The sequence below is a fragment of the Ornithodoros turicata genome, chromosome 2, assembly GCF_037126465.1.
Source record: "Ornithodoros turicata isolate Travis chromosome 2, ASM3712646v1, whole genome shotgun sequence".
Classification (NCBI taxonomy): domain Eukaryota; kingdom Metazoa; phylum Arthropoda; class Arachnida; order Ixodida; family Argasidae; genus Ornithodoros; species Ornithodoros turicata.
The window spans coordinates 8,015,971-8,035,384 of NC_088202.1; the positions used below are offsets into that span (position 1 = coordinate 8,015,971).

Sequence of the window (19,414 nt, forward strand, 5' to 3'; positions counted from 1 at the left end):
AAGTTGGCGAAGCAATACGTCAATGTGATTCGCAGCATTTCAATCTTCAAAACCCACGTCCAATTTACAACCACCTGCCGAGACATGAACTTGATCCCCCGAAGCCTACGCATCAAACGTCTCGTCCACACTGCGGAGGGACAGAGTATCTTGGCACAAGCCGAACGCCGTTTGGTTATTGCCCGGAAACCCCGAGTGCACGTCAACATTGAGAAGAAAAGATCTAGATCTCTTTTTCATCCGTCGGCAACTCGAACATCGCATCCCAGACTTACTTCAATCGCTGGACTCGTTTGCCAGGACTTGTGCCTCCACTATGGCAGAGAAACAGCGGATATCTCAGGACCGAAAACTGACGTCGCTAACGAAGGCAGACAGGACACAGCCCGGCGCCGACGTCGCCGGATTTGTAAAAAAACGTCTCTTCGAGACAGCTCTCACCCCCCGAGACAAGTATGTTGGCGAAAGGTCACGGCTTCAACCTTACAACGGCACGACCACCTCCGGCAACGATGGTCGCGGCTGTCGAAGACGGTATAAGACACCTGGATTCCAGCATTCAAGAACAAGTAAGACTGAAAGCGATTGGAATTATGTCACAAATCCAAAAACAGCAATGTCACAACGTAACCAGGGAAGAGCATAAAGCAGTTCGAAGCCTCCAGGAAGACTCGAAGATTGTCATTCTGCCTGCTGACAAGGGAAACTCAACGGTCGTCCTAGACCGGCAGGACTACGATGGCAAAAACTGATATCTCCTTGACAACAGTACGTATGAAAATCTCAAAAAAGACCCGACATCGCAGACTCAGACTAAGCTTAATAAAATACTTGCTGATATATTCAAGAAATACCCAGATACAAGAGCCCTCTACCTACGACTTATCTGCAGGAACGGTAACGTGCCTGCTTACTATGGTCTTCCTAAGATCCACAAGCCCAGTATCCCCCTTCGCCCCATTGTAGACTTCGGATCGTCCCCTCTTCGGGCGTTATCCTGCTACGTACACAAGGTTTTATCCCTGCTGACCGCAAACACCCCAACTCATGTACGAAACTCTGCTCACTTCGTGGAGCGCGTCTCACCACTCACCACCACCGCTGACGCGTGCCTCGTTTCGTTTAACGTCATGTCTCTCTTCACGAACGTGCCGGTCCCACTGGAAGTGGACGCTGCCAGTATGGCACTCGAGAGGGACAACGACCGGGCGACTAGAACCAACCTCAGCGTTCACGAAGTGTGCCGCCTCCTAGATTTCTGCCTCAGCGGAACGTACTTCTCATTCAAGGGAGAGTACTACAAGCAGACTACCGGAACAGCAGTGGGTGCGTCAATATCTGTAACAGCAGCGAACTTGGTGATGGAATCAATTGAAGAAAGGGCCCTGCAATCCCCCGATATTAAACCGAAAACATTCTTACGGTACGTAGACGATTGCTTCTGTATTTTGAAGAATTCCGATGTTGACGAGTTTTTGGCATGGCTAAACCGCATCGAGCCATCCATCCAGTTTACCGTGGTACTCGAGAAGGACTTCTCGATGTACTCGTAAAGAGAAAAGGAATTGACCTAAAGTTCAACGTGTACAGGTAGCAAACTCATACGGGACGATATCTAAGGTTTGATTCCAATCACCTTACGTGTCAGAAGGCTTCGGTGGTTTCGTCCCTTCTTTCGAGAGCTGAGAAGATTTATTTGTCGGAGAAAGACAAGAAAAAAGAAGCAGCAGCAATCACTTCCGATTTAAAAAAGAACGGATATAAAAGTAGCTTTGTTGAGAGAGTCGCCCGTCGGCAAGCTCGCGGTCTCCGAAACCGACCACGTCCAACTGTCTTATGTAAAGGGAATCAGCGAGTCTCTGGCACGTACACTAGCGAAGGAAGGAATACGTGTGTCTCACAAGCCCGTCTCAATCGGACACTATATACCGCGGCCGAAAGATCGCCCACCGAAAGAAAAAGCACAAGGTGTAGTCTATAAAATTCCATGCACCAAATGCAGCGCATCATATATCGGCGAGACAAAGAACTTCTCCGAAAGGCTACGGCAACATAAGAATGATGTACGGAAGTTAGACATCAAACGAAGCGCTCTCGCTGAACACTGTCAAGTTCGAGACCATCCTATCGACTTTCAAAACGCCTGCATCATCGACATCAGATCAAAAGAATGTTTGTAGAGTCCTGGCATATACAATCCACACCTGGAAACCTGAACCGATCTGTTGGAGTGTTACCCAGCGTACCCGTCAGCGGCCTCCGTCACGCGACTGAAAAACAATCCGACGGATCACGAAATTCGAGCCATAGCAAGAACGCTGCTGCCAACGGCCACTACAGTCACCCCTGAGGAAAAAGCCGAACTGGCTCCGACACGTCGGGTATCCCCGTCCTGTACCTTGGTTGGAGTTTTTCGTTACTATCATAGTTCTCACCCAACCAGACACACTTGTGTCGAATATGTTCACTTTCAAGTACGCACAAAGTATTTGTGCACTGGACCGACTAAAAATGTAATGAATGTGGCATTGCCCACAGTAATGCACCAAGTTCAACACAAGTATTCTTATCAGAGGCGACATCAGCCTCTGTGTGTCAGAAAGGATGGTATGTTCAACAGTAATCCAGCTAACAGTAACAAAAATGTGCAAAAGACAAATTAACTGAACTAATGTAACGTACCTTCTATATCAGACAGTGAAGCTTGTAACAACCCATCCACAGGAACCAGTGTCCAGACAGCAAAAGTACTTGAACTGGGAGATAGCAGCTAATCGGAATGGCGACCTTTGTTTTCCACACAGAAAGCACAGGTTGTAACTTTGAGGGCAGATTTAAAAGTGGTGTCAAGATGTCTGCATGCGAGCGCACATGAAAAGTGGAACATAGGTGAATACTCAAATTATGTTGTCATACCTGTTGGTGGCAGGTTGACTGCAACTAACGTGTCGGCAATTTCTTCATGCACCAGATGCAAGACAAAATCTGCTTCATTTCCGTCTTCAGCGTGCACCTGTGGTAATTCAAAAGTTAGATTATCAATACTATTGTGTTGTTAATCGTGGTTATATCAGAGTAAGCACAGTAGGATAGCTGCACAATCGATTGATGAAGCTTTCTATTTTTATATCTGAACCTCGACTTACCTTTTTGCTCTCGTTTTTTGCCTTCATCCTCCGTGGCACGTTCAAAATTTGTGTCAGGCACCTCAGATTTTCATCACACGATCTCGTTCCGAGATTCCAAATTACGCCTGGAGTAGCGCGTAACCTATGATAACATTCGTGGACGAAATCGTTGGAGTGGAACTTAGCAGGCACCGCTGTCGCTGTCAGCCAAGAGCTTCACACTGCTTGGTCTTTTGACAGGTTATAATAGGTAACAGTTGAATGCTCCGATGAATCGTTCCGAACAGCGTAGCACCGTCGCATTTTCGACAACTTCGCCGTGGCATATCACGTATCATATCGCTCCCGCCATAAAAGGCAAGGTCAGAACAAGGAAGTGCACTTTCCAAACGACGCCGTGCAAAAAAAAATATTCACATGCTTTGTTTCCGGCTTAACAATAACATAACAGCTGTTCGCTTATGTACGATGCACAGAGGACGAAACGAAAGAAGTCAAGCGGCCAAGTCAAGAGTTCATGCCAAGCCAAAGACAGATAAACCGAGAGCAGTGACGTCGCTGCGCCAGTGCGCAGGTTTTACCGACGGTCTGACGGCCGGGAGTGGGAACTCAAAAAATGTTTTCTAAAAAACTACGAACAGCTGGACCAATATATTTCGCACACATATTCAATGTTCGCTATTGAACACACAGCGCGAGTATTGCTCAGTTCTGCGCACTTCAAAATCGGCATATCTGACCTTTAAAACACTTCTATTTCGAATAACGTGTTCCAATTTATGCAACAGTCGGATGTGAGACTCTGTCAAAAGCTTTGGCGAAGTTCAGGAGGGCAACATCAACCTGGCCATCGTCATCTATTATGGTAGCGAATTCATGAAACATATATGTAAGAGTTCTACCCATCTATATGTAAGAGTTGGGTAACCGTTGAATAACCACGCCGGAAGCCATATGGAATAAAATGCTCAATAATTTTACTGGCTGTTGACAATATAGATACCGGTCTGTAATAGACCTCCCCGTGTTATGTAAATATTGCAGCGACTGAAGCGTCACAGTGGTGGGCGTCGGTCGCACGTAGAACTATTCGCGTGTGCTGGCGGATATAATCACGTGTGTTTGGTTTGCCCACCAGTAGGCAGATCACGTCACAATGACGTAGTTCTCGGGGAACTCTATTACAAACAACACTACGATCTCCAGTCTTAAATATAGGGATGACTCTAGCGACTTTCCAATCATCGGGTACGGTGCCTGTTCTGAGGCTGTCAGAGAATATCACAAAGAAAAACTTTGAGCACCATTCTGCGTATCTGTATAGGTAGCTGTTGTGTATATAATCCGGTCCAGAATACTTTTTTGTATCAATGCTCAAAAGGTTGTTGAGCACACCTTCTTGCTGATTACTAAGTAACGAATGAAGTGATAACAACCTGACTTGAAGTTGCGTAGATGCCGTTATCAGTAGTATGGACGGTCGAGAAAAAAAAAACGGTTAAACTCGTTTGCGTTAATCTGATCATCCTTTGATAAGTTGCCATCAATAACTACCCCCGGGACGCTTCTGTCAGTCAGATGGCTCCAGAATCGCTGTGGGCTTTCCTTCATAAAATTGTGCATCTTAACATTGTAGTAATGGAAACGAGCATTACTAACAAGGTCACGTAGTGTACGACGAAGCACAGGAAGTGTGCCTCTTGCATTTGGACGAAGTCTGTCAATTCTATGTATCTTCCGTTTTAATTGTAAAATGTCTCGTGTCAGCCACGCGGACTGTTTCTTCCGTTTAACTGTTCTCATCGGCACGAACCTCTCAATGCATACCAGCACTGCATCCTTGAAGAAAAGTATGCAAGTATGAATAATGTATGCTGGCCGATATCGCACGGATGCGATGCCGCTGTCACGCGAAGCATTTTTAGCATTGCGAAGCAGCACGCATTTTTAGCATTGTGATAAAACAGATGAGGATGCACGGAGTCTAGTGTCAAGTTTGTTGGATTTGCTGTCCACCTTCGCCTGTATCAATCAGCTAACGCATTCCCTAACTATCTCACTCAGCTAACTAACTCACCCATGCAATATCGGCCAGCATACGCCTTTACATAATCGCTGCAAACTCAAACAAACGCCGTGATGATAACCATAGGAGTTTAAAGCAGAGTCAACAGCTCACGGGAAGGCCGACACCCCCGCAGCACAAGTTTGACAGTCGAAACACTTTTTCCCTCTATTTCTCCTAAGCACCGCTAGGGAGGCTCTCTTCACGCTCCGCCGGTCGAAGTGGCGGTCCAGTTAACTGTGCTTCAATCTGTACCTGCTCAAGCTGTGCCGCCTTACATTATGAGTCGCATGCCTGGGCAAAGAGGTCTGGAGAGGAAGTAGCCTTTAATGTGACCGAATGGTCATAAAGCCAGAGCCGTACTAATGGCTCTCGCACAGGTGGCGCGTAGCTTGAACCAAGGCGCGGGACGAAAATTGGTAATGGTACTGCCACATCACTCCCCCTCCCCCATGAAAAAAAGAAGAAAGAAAAAAACGTCAGAAGCCTGGGCGATAAAAACTGCGTAGAATGGGACTCCAAGACACCGTTTTGTGAGGAGCGAGGGCGTAGCAGCCGTTGCGACGCCTCACGGTTGGTGGGAGTGTCAGGGCCCAGGTCACCTGGCAGGGTGAAAGTGGCCAGTGACGACGCGTCGACGTGAGCCGGTTTGAGACGGTCAAGAGAGACTGTGCCTGGGCGCCCCTTTATGGATTGCCGGTACCACTTAGGGTGCCGTTCCAGGACGAGGTAGGGACCGTCGTAGTGTGGTTGCAACGCTTATCGGACTTCTTATCGGACTTCTATCCGCTAAAGGTTCTTGCTGTCAGTTTCAGCTGGGATGTCGATGTCGGGTATTGCTTCAGGTCATCGGGAGAAACGATTGACACACGTCAGGATGTACAAATGGCCGCGTGATGGTGGTAGAGGTCCTATGATGTCAACATGGACATGAAAATAGCGGGCATCGGGAAGAGGGAAAGCGGTGAAAGGCGTTTTGGTGTGCCGCTGTACCTTGACGCTGGCAGACGATACAAGCGGACCCAAGCCCGCACGTCGGCATTCATGGCCGGCCAGACGAAAGTGCGATGATGAGCCTTTGGGACGCGCGTCGAAAATCTGCCATCTGAAGGATGGTGGAACGAAAGGTCTTTCTCTACCAGCTGAGGTATCGCAGATCAACTTGTGGTGGGAACCATGGAGTGGGACATCCTCAAAAGAAAGGGACGTGGAGGAGCTGCGAAGCTGGCGAAGTTCTTCATCAGATTCTTGCTCCTCAGCCATTCGGACGTAATCAATGTTCACATGAGGAAGTGAGGTAGCGTTGACGTCCATTCGAGAAAGTGCATCGGTAACCATCCTTCCGGTATCCATTCTTCCACAAAGATTCGGTGCCGCAAAGGGTTAGAAGGCGTCCAAATCACGTCCGGGTCACCAGTTGTTGTGACGGAGACGACAAACAGGTCTGGATAGGAAGTAGCCTTTAATGAGACCGAATGGTTCTAAAGCCAGAGCCGAACAAATGGCTAACTTGAACCAAGGCGAGGAACGAGAATTGGCAATGGTGCTGCCACAGGTGTTTCCATAAGTGGATGGTTTTTTAAAACGTGCGCAGAACAGAGGCCTCCCATTTTATTGCAGAACTCGTCTTGCGTCAAAACAAATCGGGGGTCACCTGAGTGCAGTTTAAGAGGAGTACTTTGGGGCACCTGGGGCTACCGTGATTTGGGGCGATGGGGTACTTTGATGGGACAAGCGGTATTCTTGGAGGAGTAGAAAAGACGACTGTCTGTTTGCAAACAATCTACGTCACAACGCCAGGTGCCGCGACACGTCATTGGCAAAAAGAAAGCCACGTGGGTTGACAGCCGTCGATCACATACGTTGTTTTGATGGCTGTTTCCGATTATCGAAGCCATTGTGCAAAGGAGATACGAAGAAAAACTTCATGTGTCAGGCCGATGCTACCATGCTACATCTCACGAAAACCACGAACTTACACGACGGCAATACCAACGTGCGCTTGTGTTGTGAACGATACACTTTTCCCCATTCACATATCGTGATATGACGTGCCGCGGCGGGTGGTCTATTACAGGGGAACAAGCGCTAGGATATACGGGGTTTTCATCACGTAGGATTGGCCAGACTATTTAAAAAATTGTGATTTGTTTGTCTTGCAGAAAGCTCGTTGAACATATCTATTCCCGATGGGGCCTGCTCAGAAACAGTGCTTTATCAGTGATTAGTGCATCCATTAATTACTCATATAATAACTCTATAATAACTCTATAACTCTATATAATTACTCTATATAATTAGTGAAAATAGGTTCATAGGCTTAAACTACAAAGTTGCAGAGCACAATACTAAATTATCCAATCTGCAAGAATCGAAACCACAGCGCTTTTATGTGCTCCAATAAAAAAGATGCGAAAATGCACAATTTTCGATGCACTTTTTCCAATCCTACTTTGGGTGTCAACCCCCTCTCAAATGACACGAGGCTGTTCCTCAAAGCATGGAGCATACTGCTTTGTCCCCGAGAGTGGGTGTGAGGGGAATTGTGATGCCGTTTTAATGCGAAGCATTCTTTAGCTACTAACACCGAAAAAGTGGTAAGTGTTCAGGCCTCGTAACAAAACTAGGAGGCATACACGCGCCGCATGTAAACCGAGCGGCAGTTCTCAGTCCTTCACAGTCGCACGCGATTGCCTGCGGCACAAGGAGCTATACCCGCGCCGCGCGTACAAAGACTGGTAGTACGCATCATTCACGTTTGCACCCACACCAATGCAAAACCGATTTCTAAAGGCTCATTCACACATACGTTTCAAAAAGCGATCCCGCCTCAGCGTTCGCGGCGCGGCCGAGAGGGGCCTGTCGCACATTAGTTTGCCGTCAGCGTGCAAACGCGTTTCGTTCTCCCTGACTTCACCCTAGCCAGCAATCTATTTTTATTGGTTTTTCCAATGGACCCAACAGTCACAGAACAGTAGGCCCGACTTTGCATGGACGTTACTCATACTCAATTATCTCGCGATGTAGGGTAGTGATTTATCATTCTTTGTTTGTTGCTCGAATTTCCCACAACGAACACTGATCACACTGTTTTAAGGCACAGAAATTTCCCACAATGGATACGGCGTTTCAAAGTGCAAAAAATAGAGACAGGGGGGGAATATGTTTAATGCGAAAGTAAAAGAAAAAAAAAAAGAATCATAAATGCCTGCAATATACGTGAGATCACTAGAATCAAACAGCTCACGAAGAAAAGCAACCGCATTTCTCGTATTGCAAACTCTAGGATGGGACAAGCGTAAGCATTTCTTTCCTCAGGAAGAACAGATACTATACATAGATTGTCTCTCGAGCTTCCACAAATTCGTGAGTCCTGTTCGCATGTGAGTCAAAATGAAGGGTGAGGGTGAAGTTTAATTTGACGCGTACACAAAAATCACTGAAATAAGGAATTGCCGGTCGTATTAGCTCACCATGAATATAACGCTTCTGTTTCTTAATGCTTTTGGTTTGGGACGATCACTTGGCCAATCGAAAGTCAAACTTATGCAGTGCTACACCATCCGCTTTCCACAACCCCAAGTAAACATACCAACATTGGACCAAGCATGGCAAGAGTTTGGCTGGCAAACATAGCCGTGCTTGGCAAGTACTTGGCCAATGAGCTCGTTCTTGGTACAGGTCTACCCTCTGGCCAAAGGCTTGCCAAACCTCGCTCTGCCTAGCACTATGCAACATTGCGCCAACGTTTGCTGGCCGAAAGCGTCGTTGGCCAACTGTCGTCCGACTTTTTGCCAACCGTCAAAGCGTCTTTTCTTTTTTTTTTTGTTTCGAGTAGCAGCCGCATTGTTTTCGGGTTTGTTCGTAGTGCAGGGCCGACATTGGGCCCGCCGATATTATGCAAAACTATGAATAGCACGCCCGCAAATCGGTGTACAATGTCGTTCGCCAACAACTCTGAGCGACATCAGACCGACGTTGGTCCAAGGTGCAGTGGCCAACTAAGTCCCATTCCGACCAAAAACCGACCACTGACCGATGGTCGACAGGCGGCACTTTCCACTTGGGTAGAGAACAGGATATTGTTTAAATCTCGTGATATGTGTTGCCATTACCAAAAAAGAGTGCCCCCCCCCCCCCCTGTGCGTTCTTTTCGGTGAATCTCTTCGCAACGACCACCCGATGTTGGCCGGACGATGCATGCAAAGACTTTAACAACTAGTTGACAAGGTGTCAGGGCGTGCTTTTGGGCCAGTGTCCGTTGCCCAACATGCTCTATTAGTGACACTGACCCATGCTTGTTTCAATCATTCTTGGCCAATGAAGTCGTTTGCCGACGGACTGCCGATGGCCGGCCGATCATCGGCAGTCGGCAAATTCCCATTGGGTGGCGCGGTGACACACTGGCCTACACTCGTGTTAGCAGCGTGGCTTGCAGGCTGTAGTCGAGCACGTCGTTGGCCGGATCTCATGAAGCATGCAGGGCAGGAGATCAATGTCAAAGTAGGTTACGGTATCACGCAATCACAGAACTCAAGAAATAGAAATGGTCCGCCACGTTTCCCTCTGTATCCCGCACGCGTAAAGACATGTAGGCGTGCTGCAGGGGTGCAAAAACCACTTGTGGCTGCAAAACTCAGATATGAAGTTGAAGGTAATAGTAAAAAGCAAGATAAGTATGCCAATTTCCTTCAGAGCTGTTTGATGTGAATTCTCTTTTACAGAAAACAAGTAAGCAATGTGCCGTTAGTATTTGCGGCAACGTTTGATCGTTCTGCCGATAATCATACCGACTATCCTTTGCATACCGTTGTGTTTCAAGGTTGCACAATGTCAAGTTAGATGTACTGCTTGCGACACACTTGTCTTTTCTTCACCCAAAGGTATAGCAGGCTGTGTTGTCTGGCCGCCCCTAAGGGAGGTGTACCATTATGGTTTTGCAGTATGCCGTACACTTCTATTGTCTTGGAATATCTGGGGATTTCCGGAACAAACCATGACCTGCAGATTTCAGGCAAGTATGCCACAAGCAGTACATACGAGTGCACTGTGAAGAGACGTGATAGCAGTGCACATAGGACACGGACGAAGTAAAAACGACAGAACAGTACGTTGCACTCAGAGCGAGTACTGTGGTTAACGCGTCCGAGGTTGTGTGCAATCCCACACGCTTCCATTTATGACACCGAGAACGCTTCGGCTAGTGAAACTGAGAGCGTGCCATCCAACTTGGATACAAAGCAGTGCAGACCTTAGTGTCGAAAAAAATTCGGCATAACCTCTTGCTTTACGTCACAACAAAACTATTCTCAGAACTCGGGTCTGTGGTTTAATTTTGCCCCTTGAGGATGTGCGCGGAACTCTCAGCAACTGGACACTTCACACTTAACATCACTCAAATATGAAGTATATGGCAAACTAGTTTGAACACTGGCAGCAAATTGCTGGCGTCTTTGATCAGGCACGGACCAGGCAACCTTTAGGATCGATAGGCTGACACATCGACAACCACTGGTTCACCAAGGTAGAAGAAGAAGAAGAAGAAGAAGAAAAGGATAATTGAGAGTCATGTGCAATTTACGTTCTGCTGTACTCCGCTGGAGGCGTGGTTTCTCCAACAGCTAGAAAAAAAGAATGGTGGAAGGTTGAAGCTGAAGAACCGCATAATGACACTGTGACACGATCATTTGATGTTCACGCAGCAGACATGCTTCAACCTCAAAGCGTTTTAACGTGACTGTGCAGATCACGATCTACTTAAAGAGCGAGCAGATTACTTAACCACCGCTCTAGCGCCGGCTTTTTTGTTTCCTATGTTTGCCACAGGAGCATTGGTGGAGCTACCGACATTCCCTACCTCGGTGGGGTTATAGTGCTTACGCAGTATTTTTCCTGTTTGTTCCTTTTTTCGCGTCGTCCAAGTCGTCACGAAGATCGTCAATTGAGCATGGTTTATTGCGTAGCGCCTTTTTTGCTAGGCAAGATCCGCAAAGAGATCACAACCTTCGTTCCACGATTTCCTTTCCGATGCCTCGTTCCGCGATAAGCGATAAAGTGTGCCGTCATTCATTTGAAATATTTCTCTAAAAGCTTGCGGTCCAACAGTGGTCACTTTTATGTTACCCCTTAAACTATTGTTAATATTCCTTTCCCTTTCTTTTTGAGCAAGTAGAAAACATTTGCTACAACAAATCAATTTAGAGACGAGGAGTGTGTACGCACAGACGCACTCGTTCAATGATGGCATCAACTTTAAATTAATATTGAGATTTAAAGAGATCGAAATAGGAGCTAGAACTGCTGTTATCCTCAGGTCCGCTTTCACCAACGGTGGTTAACTTTGGAGCGAGATCCAGGGTTGCTAAAACTCGAAGATCAGCCAATTCATTTTTACAAACGTTAGCTAGTGATGTGATGAATATTGCAGTGACAATAACTCCCTTTAGCGTAGCATAGTTAAGCGTTAAGTTAAGGGACTGGTGATGTCGGTTCAAATGTTAATCGGCGTTGGCGAATCCGGGCCTTAGACCATCAATCATGGACTGAAACCGAAAAGAATATCGGTTCGGTTATGGTTCAGCGTCAGAACCCTGAAAGCGGTTTCGGTTACGGTAACGGGTACGTCGTTTGAATATCGTGGTTACCGGTAACCAAAGAGATGAGGTGGCACTTTTTTCGCTTTTTCTTTAAGATGTGCAGGCTGCGTGGCTGTCGCAAAGTGAACTGCAAAGTGCAAACGGGTAAATATGAACATATTTATCAGTTGCAGGAAATGTCCGTTTGTGTAGCCGGCTCTTTGCTTAGCTAACCTTTAATTTTTTCTGTAAACATACCACCCCACCTCCACCCCCATTAGCAGGACAGCACTGCAAGTGTGTATTAGCGAAACATCTTGAACTGTTTCCCTTTCACTCGAGGAGAAGCGTAGCCGTCATATGACAAAGCGATCTACTTCAACAGAAGCACGTACAACGCCACTAATCAGAGTTGTAAAGCAATACAAATATCGCATCCAAAGTTGACGTTCACGCTTGAACCGATACGTATACACCGGTAACCGAAATCACATTTTTCCGTTCAGGTTACGGTTTTGGTGAATAGCGGTTATGTTTTGGTTACGGTTCTAGAAGAAATTTTGGTTTCAAGCAGTTTTCGGTTCCGTTTTGGTTTCAGTCCCTGCGCGCTTCCACTTACGTGACAGAGCGTGATAGGTTCCGCTGCTGGATCACCATTGAGCTGATTCCGTTTTCACAGCGATAGCTGTATGAGGGAACTTGTTTATCAAGGACGGTTTGGTATAAAATCAACTGTATCGTACTGCTACGCGATGCGCTCGCGTCACGCGGTGCACATGCTTATGTGCTGCACGATCGTACGAATAAACAAAAAATATCACCCCTGTAACCCATCTCCCCACAAAGCCAGTACAAGAGTCCATATTGTACATTACACATCAATATAGACGCCGAAATGGTGTACGCGGGTCAGTACGAACGCCCCGTCGTCACACGTCCCAATGCGGCAGTCCGCTGTTTTAGGGAATGAATGCAGCGCGCCAAGCGGGCGTTTCACCAGTGAAAGGAGGAAAGGGCAGGGGGACCCCCTGAACAGCCGCCCAATACAAATTGGGGAAAGTGATCTGGTTGCTATCCTATTAAGTAGGTCATGGCGCAGATGCTGAACTAATTTTACCACCTCATTGTTTGTAATGTAAGTCAACAAAACAAGGAAGAGCCATCACTGTTATGCAAGAAATAGCACGCCTCTGGCTCTGCCCCCCACCCGTGGTCCTCTGTATTCATGGGCCCGAATTATTTGAGGAGATTGCGCGGTGTTTGTCCGTGAAGCCAAGCAGCACGCCAATATTGGACCGGTATGGGCTGCCAATATTGGACCAATATGGGGAGTGCAACCAGGATTCATATTGGACCAATATGGGCTGCCCATATTGGCAAGCCTATTTTGCGCCAATATTGCCAATACTTCTGCGATAAAGCCAACGGGGATTCCGTGTAATAATAAAGCATTATCCGGTTTAATATCCACCACTGATGTTACTTCTCTCTTCTTCTTGCTTTTTCATTTCTGCAGAACTCATTGATCCACGTTGCGCACAATTACAAAAAAAAAAAAAAGCTCTCCATCGCCCCCAAAACGAAGAACGGGTGCTACACCGGTCTTACTGAAGGACACAAGCAGTCCCTCAGAAGCCTTCATTGGGATCTCCATAGTATATGAACCGAAAATTTCCAATCCGCTCCGGGAGTACAAAGGAGCGAAACATTTTCGTGACGGTGACGGACATACGCCAGAGCAACTCACACTGCTTGCAGCAACTTGAAAGCACCCAACTTTACAGAAGAGCCATCCCTTCCTATCAAACATTGTGGTTTTTACTTGACCTGCCGCAATTCCTTTATCATTACAGGAACCAGTGACATTTTAGCCCGTATGAAACGTCCGATCCGACTCTCGCGCATGCGCATTAGTTGTAGGACGCGTGATTTCGCTCAACCGACCTCGATCGCTCGCAGTCGGCTCGAGCGATTGGCATTGGTATCGCGAAGCAAGATGGCGGCTGTTTCCAGAACGTGGAAGGTTGAGTTGTCGACTTCTAGTGAAGGTTACAATGGGTTTGCCACGTATGTTGACTGTTTCGAACAATGTGTATCATCTGCGGGAAGTTGTTCGATGTAACGACGTACTGAATTGGGCATTTCGCACGCTTCAACGTCAAATCTGTGCAACACGGGTACGAACCATGTTCTGTATTTTCGGTCAATATGGGTTGTACACGGGGGGCCAATATTGCCAGGATTTTCCCAATATTGGCTCAAACTTGGCAATATGGGGCCCATATTGCACAGTTTCAGCCAATATGGGGGAAATCTTGGCGAAACGGGCCCCATATTGGACCCGTATCGCCAATGACCAGCCAATATGGGCCCAATATTGTGTGCTTCTTGGGAAGTTGTCGTGAAGTAGGTCGTACTATCAAGCCACATTCCGCACCGGGTTACGATGCATAATTTCGAGACGATGCAACCCTTGGATTCTTTTCTTTCTATGATGAACGGGGAACGTGAACAAAGAACGCGAACGTATCTTTTAACATGAAGAAGCGACTCGGAGACACAACTCAACTCTTACTGGTCGACTCCTGCCACAAAACTAAAAGCGTTTGTGATTGGCATACCCCTGACAACGCAGTGCGCACGCATGCTTGACACCGTCGTTTCTGCATTACCGGCTCGCGTGGCTGAGGAGTTAGAGAGCTGGTCATGTCACGTCGAGACTATGAGGTACCCGGGTTCGAATCCCTGTGCCGGCTGTGCGCTCACGTTTTTTTTTATTGGGTTTTCCTCAGACGCTATCAGACATATGTCGGCACAGTTCCCCTAGAAGTCGGCCGAGGGCTCTTACAGTCCTTTTAGAGCGTTAGTCCTGACATGGCCCACCTCTGTGAGGCCGACAATGGCAAGCTGTTTCATTAACACCACCACCACTGCTTCTACACTCGTCACGTTGCGAGAGCACAAGACGTACAAGATGTGCAGATGCAGGCTTTCAAAGCAAACTTTTAGATATGTAGAGTATTCGCGTTAACACAACATATGAATGTGCTTCCCCGTGTCTGGCGTCTGTCATGTTGTCGTATGCCCCATACTGTCAATGTGCGCTCGGAGATACACGTCTGGGAATTGAGGAATTAGGTTCCTTGAACGTCCTCGTAGAGCTGTCTCGGTTTAACTGTGTCTATCAATTGCTGTGAGTATGGCACGGTTCTTGAGTATAGGGACCGGGCCGTTAAGTATCGGAACGGAGAGAACGCTCTCTGTGGTTGGAAGAGGCGCCAACCAGTCGCTGTGCTTCCATGGACGAGCGAGGACTCATCTGTAGCGGCCGTGTTTGAGCAGAAGATTCGTCCATATTTCGTTTGTGTGCCTGATCTGTTTTACCTCGGTGGCAGCGAAGTCGGTCGTGAGGAAAAGGCGAAGAATATATCCAAAAAGCCAATCCCAATTGTCTCAAAAATATCTAAATGCAGCTCCTTCGTTCTGGGTGCCAATTTGACCGCTTCCAGGATTTAGTGATACGCTTAAATTTTAAGACGATCTTAGCAATCAGGCGTATTGACTGTAGGTTGTTGCGGATATAATAATATGCACGACATCGGAACGTGCGATAATTTCTTTGCGTGGATTTGCGCAGTGTTTTCATAAACGTCTACTTCTTAGCGAAAAAGGTCCGACTGACTCTCAAACCTATCAACAAGAATTCGTTCGGAGTATTTTGTGGGTGTTTGAACGGGATGTGTTTTTTTATGAATACTGTGACTACTACTATATTTTTGTCAGTCTTCTAGTTTGTCATATGTGCCAACAATATTTCCCGAGAACTACAGGAAAACGACAAACAACTGATTAAGAGCCCAGTCGCCGGGTAAGGCAGTCACTCGCCACTCACGTTTACACATACAGATAATGACCCTGGCCAGAAGTTGGACAAATCTTTCGTTTGCATCTATTACGGCTCTGAGTTTGTGCTGCGCGTTGCCTGGAGAAGCGCCCGTTAAAACAGACAGCACACAACACGGTTAAGGGCATCCATTGCACAGAACAACAATAATAACAACTTTATTTAAATGATGATGAGCCGGAAGTTTCATCGCTGGTACCCAGCCCCGTTGTTGGCGGTGTTCGTCTACAGGGTAATGTCGTGCATGAAACGATACTGTTATTACTCTTGATTTGCGGAAAGGCGTGGGGCTTACGTCTTTCATGACGACTAACATAACTGCGTAAGTGTCACAAGAAGGCGTACGCCTCCCGGTTTTAATCAATCAAGGGGGAGAACGATGTCATTCGTGATTGTAGTTGACCAAGAGCCTGTTATGTGGTGAAGTTTTAAGAGTGTACACTGTTAAAACAGAACTTCATCACATAGCGCGTTCCCAGGCAACCACGATTCCGAATGATATCTCCTGATATGTTGAAAATGGGAGGAAGAGCCTATTGGGCGTGCATAATGTATTCAAGATGGATACCTTCCCCCATTTTCAGCAAATCCGGGGACAGAGTCATTTCATTCGCAATGGTGGTTGGCTAGGAGCATGATGTGGTCGAGTTCTGTTTTAACAGTGTAGAACAGTCATCCCCAAATTATGTTATCCAGGGAACATGTGATTGTACCACCACGACCTCAAAGAACTTACTACACTGTGGAAGTGGGAGAGAGCGCAACTTGATGCCATACAATTAGCAAATTATTCAATTCATTTGACTGAATATTAATGTGGGCTTAGCTGGATTCATTCAACTATTTCACAGTACTCTCCCGCAGATAACGCATAGTCCCACTGCTGGTTGTAAACCCCAAGTCCATATAGGTAGGAGAGTAGCTAGCTGCGAAGTTTCCTTGACGTATCTCCGTATTTCTAAGCGATTGTAACACTTTCCAAACACAAGAGAAAAGCAAAAGCGTCTTCCAAGGGTGCGTCATCTGAAGGGACAAACCAACCACTCTCTCACTCATCCCCCTTTCACTCTTACATTTTTGCTCACTCATACGCACATTCATACGACCCCAAGCAGCAGAATGTACTGAAAGTCGAGTGCAATAGGGGTGGACGGGTAGGTGGAAGGCCTTGAACAGACTTGTGAAACTAAAGAACATTGATAAAACACATACCGGCCACCCGTATTGCACTCGACTTTCAGTACATTGTGCTGCTTGGGACGGGGTCGACGCAAGCAGGGTCGACCGTCGTATGAATGTGTGTATGAGTGAGCAAAAATGTAAGAGTGAAAGGGGGATGAGTGAGAGAGTAGTTGGTTTGTCCCTTGAGATGACGGGGTCGACGCAAGCAGGGTCGACCGTCGTATGAATGTGTGTATGAGTGAGCAAAAATGTAAGAGTGAAAGGGGGATGAGTGAGAGAGTAGTTGGTTTGTCCCTTGAGATGACGGGGTCGACGCAAGCAGGGTCGACCGTCGTATGAATGTGTGTATGAGTGAGCAAAAATGTAAGAGTGAAAGGGGGATGAGTGAGAGAGTAGTTGGTTTGTCCCTTGAGATCACGGGGTCGACGCAAGCAGGGTCGACCGTCGTATGAATGTGTGTATGAGTGAGCAAAAATGTAAGAGTGAAAGGGGGATGAGTGAGAGAGTAGTTGGTTTGTCCCTCGAGATGACGCATCCTTGGAAGTCGCTGAGAAGGCGTGTTAGATTAGCTCAATTGGTAGAGCCCTGGACCGGTAATCCAGAAGATGTGGGTTCGTATCCTACAGCTGGCTAACCTTTTCAGTGACTTTCATCTTTCATCGTTCATCGTTCATTTCTTAGGCAATTTGAGGCTTTGTTTGTGTTTGTCCTTTCTGTGTTATTCCAGCCTCAGAACACCAGTTCTCTCTAGCAAAAGCGTGGTGCGGAGAAATTGACGATGAAGATGACAGCTGCTGCCTCTAAGCGTCAGCCGCGGCAAGTGGTCCTGTGATCTCGATGCCAATCCCGATTCCAAGGGTGTCACATCGAGCGCAGTCTGATTGCAAAGTTGTCCGGTACCGAGCCTTTGTAGGCAGTAAAGTTTCACTCGCAGATGCTGAACAGTTCGCAGAAACGACAAGGTTCGAGGAACCCCAGTTGAGAAACACTGCTGTAGAGTACAAGAAGATGGAGAGCGTGCTGATTTGGTAACATGACGAATAAATGAAAGAACCGCACGGACGGACCGAGTACAACGTTTCCTGATGTCTGCCCGTGTCGTTCTTGCGTTTATGTATCCTGTTGAGCAGAGAGACGTAAATTGTAGGCATGCTGGTCAAACAATAATTAGCACAACATGTCCAAGTTCAATATCCAATGAATGCTATAAAAGACACCAGTTGTGGAAACGTTAGCGAGTGCCGGTACAGGGATTCACACTCACCCACTGTCGGATCCAGGGAGGGGGGCGCTTGGGAATGCCCCCAAAACGTCAGTTTATACATTGGATTTCATCCCTGCCCTCCCCACTACACGCTCCGACAAAGGAACCGCCCCCTCCCCAAAACCGAGTGTCTAGATCCGCCCCTGCTCCCACCTATGGTTGCTTGGTCTGGTTTGCATTGGTCAGACATTGCGCCGTCGTCAAATACCTGAGCTGTATCTGAGCTCCATACCCATGCGTGTCGACCAGAGCTCTGATATCCACGGGCGTTATGAATACGGCAGAAGTGCTTCCAATCTCTGTAAGGAAAACGTGGAATGCACATAACCTGGTGATCTTAACCGCAATGCTCGACTCCAAGAAAACGGGACAGGAGTACTCGTTGTGCAATGATTTTGTCAGTCTCGTTGGTAAATCATGCTTCTTCTAGGGATGAAGGAAAGCGTAAACTGCTGTTCGCGATATGTTGTGCCGCTTGTCTGCTTCTGTTCTTCGTCGCTCTGGCATCTATCTTGAGCTCAAAGCAAACCGGTACGTCGCTCCTAGGAAAATGCTCGCGTGGTGCTCACTTCGAGCATCTTGTGTTCGCTGCAAGCGAAGGAGTTGCAAGCGTAACGTTGAAGGAAAAGCTCAAACTTTGCAACGTAGCGTCTTCCAGTCACACGACAAGGGTCAACGGTGCTATTTATTTGCATTTAAAAGTACCTAGTATTAAATTTGCAACCTTTCCGCGGCAATTCGCGTACGGGTTTTCCGATTCAGATAACTCGCGAACACAACTGTGGGGCAGTGGAGTTTAGTTATTGTAATGGATCAGTATGTCGAAATACTTTGTGATGTAATACGCTTTGCTTGTAACTTCTTGTGGAGGAACAGTTACTTACTTGCGTTGCTTAAATTAGTTTATTCTTCAGTGTTGCCTCTTCCTAAAGACAAAGACTGAGTACAGTAGCTGGGTTCTGCATCTCATGCAACTGCGCATGTGGATACTGATCTCACCTAGCCAATATTGAACTTCAGCTATAGGAAATTGAATTTTTAGTGGTCCATATGCACCGTCCTAAGATCCCCGTCCCCGTCCAAGTGTCTCATGTGGTGTCACTGGAGTACCAGCTTAGTGTTAGATGTGCGCTCTGAGTTATCTGTTCAGGTATTCTGTTTGCTACACATGAATTACTACGCTGTTCACATAGACATTTTTCATCTCCTGTTTCTGACGTTCAAAGCATATCACCTTTACTACCTTGCGGCATCATATTATGCGCCAGTTTGAGTACAGCTTGAAGTAAATTAACA

At 47.0% G+C, this 19,414-nt stretch overlaps 1 protein-coding gene across 1 annotated transcript in view; it reads left to right on the plus strand.

Annotated features, from left to right (window-relative positions):
• The window catches only part of LOC135383059 (uncharacterized), a 54,768-nt gene that overhangs the window by 30,420 nt on the left and 4,934 nt on the right, over positions 1 to 19,414 (plus strand). The window lies entirely within an intron of this gene.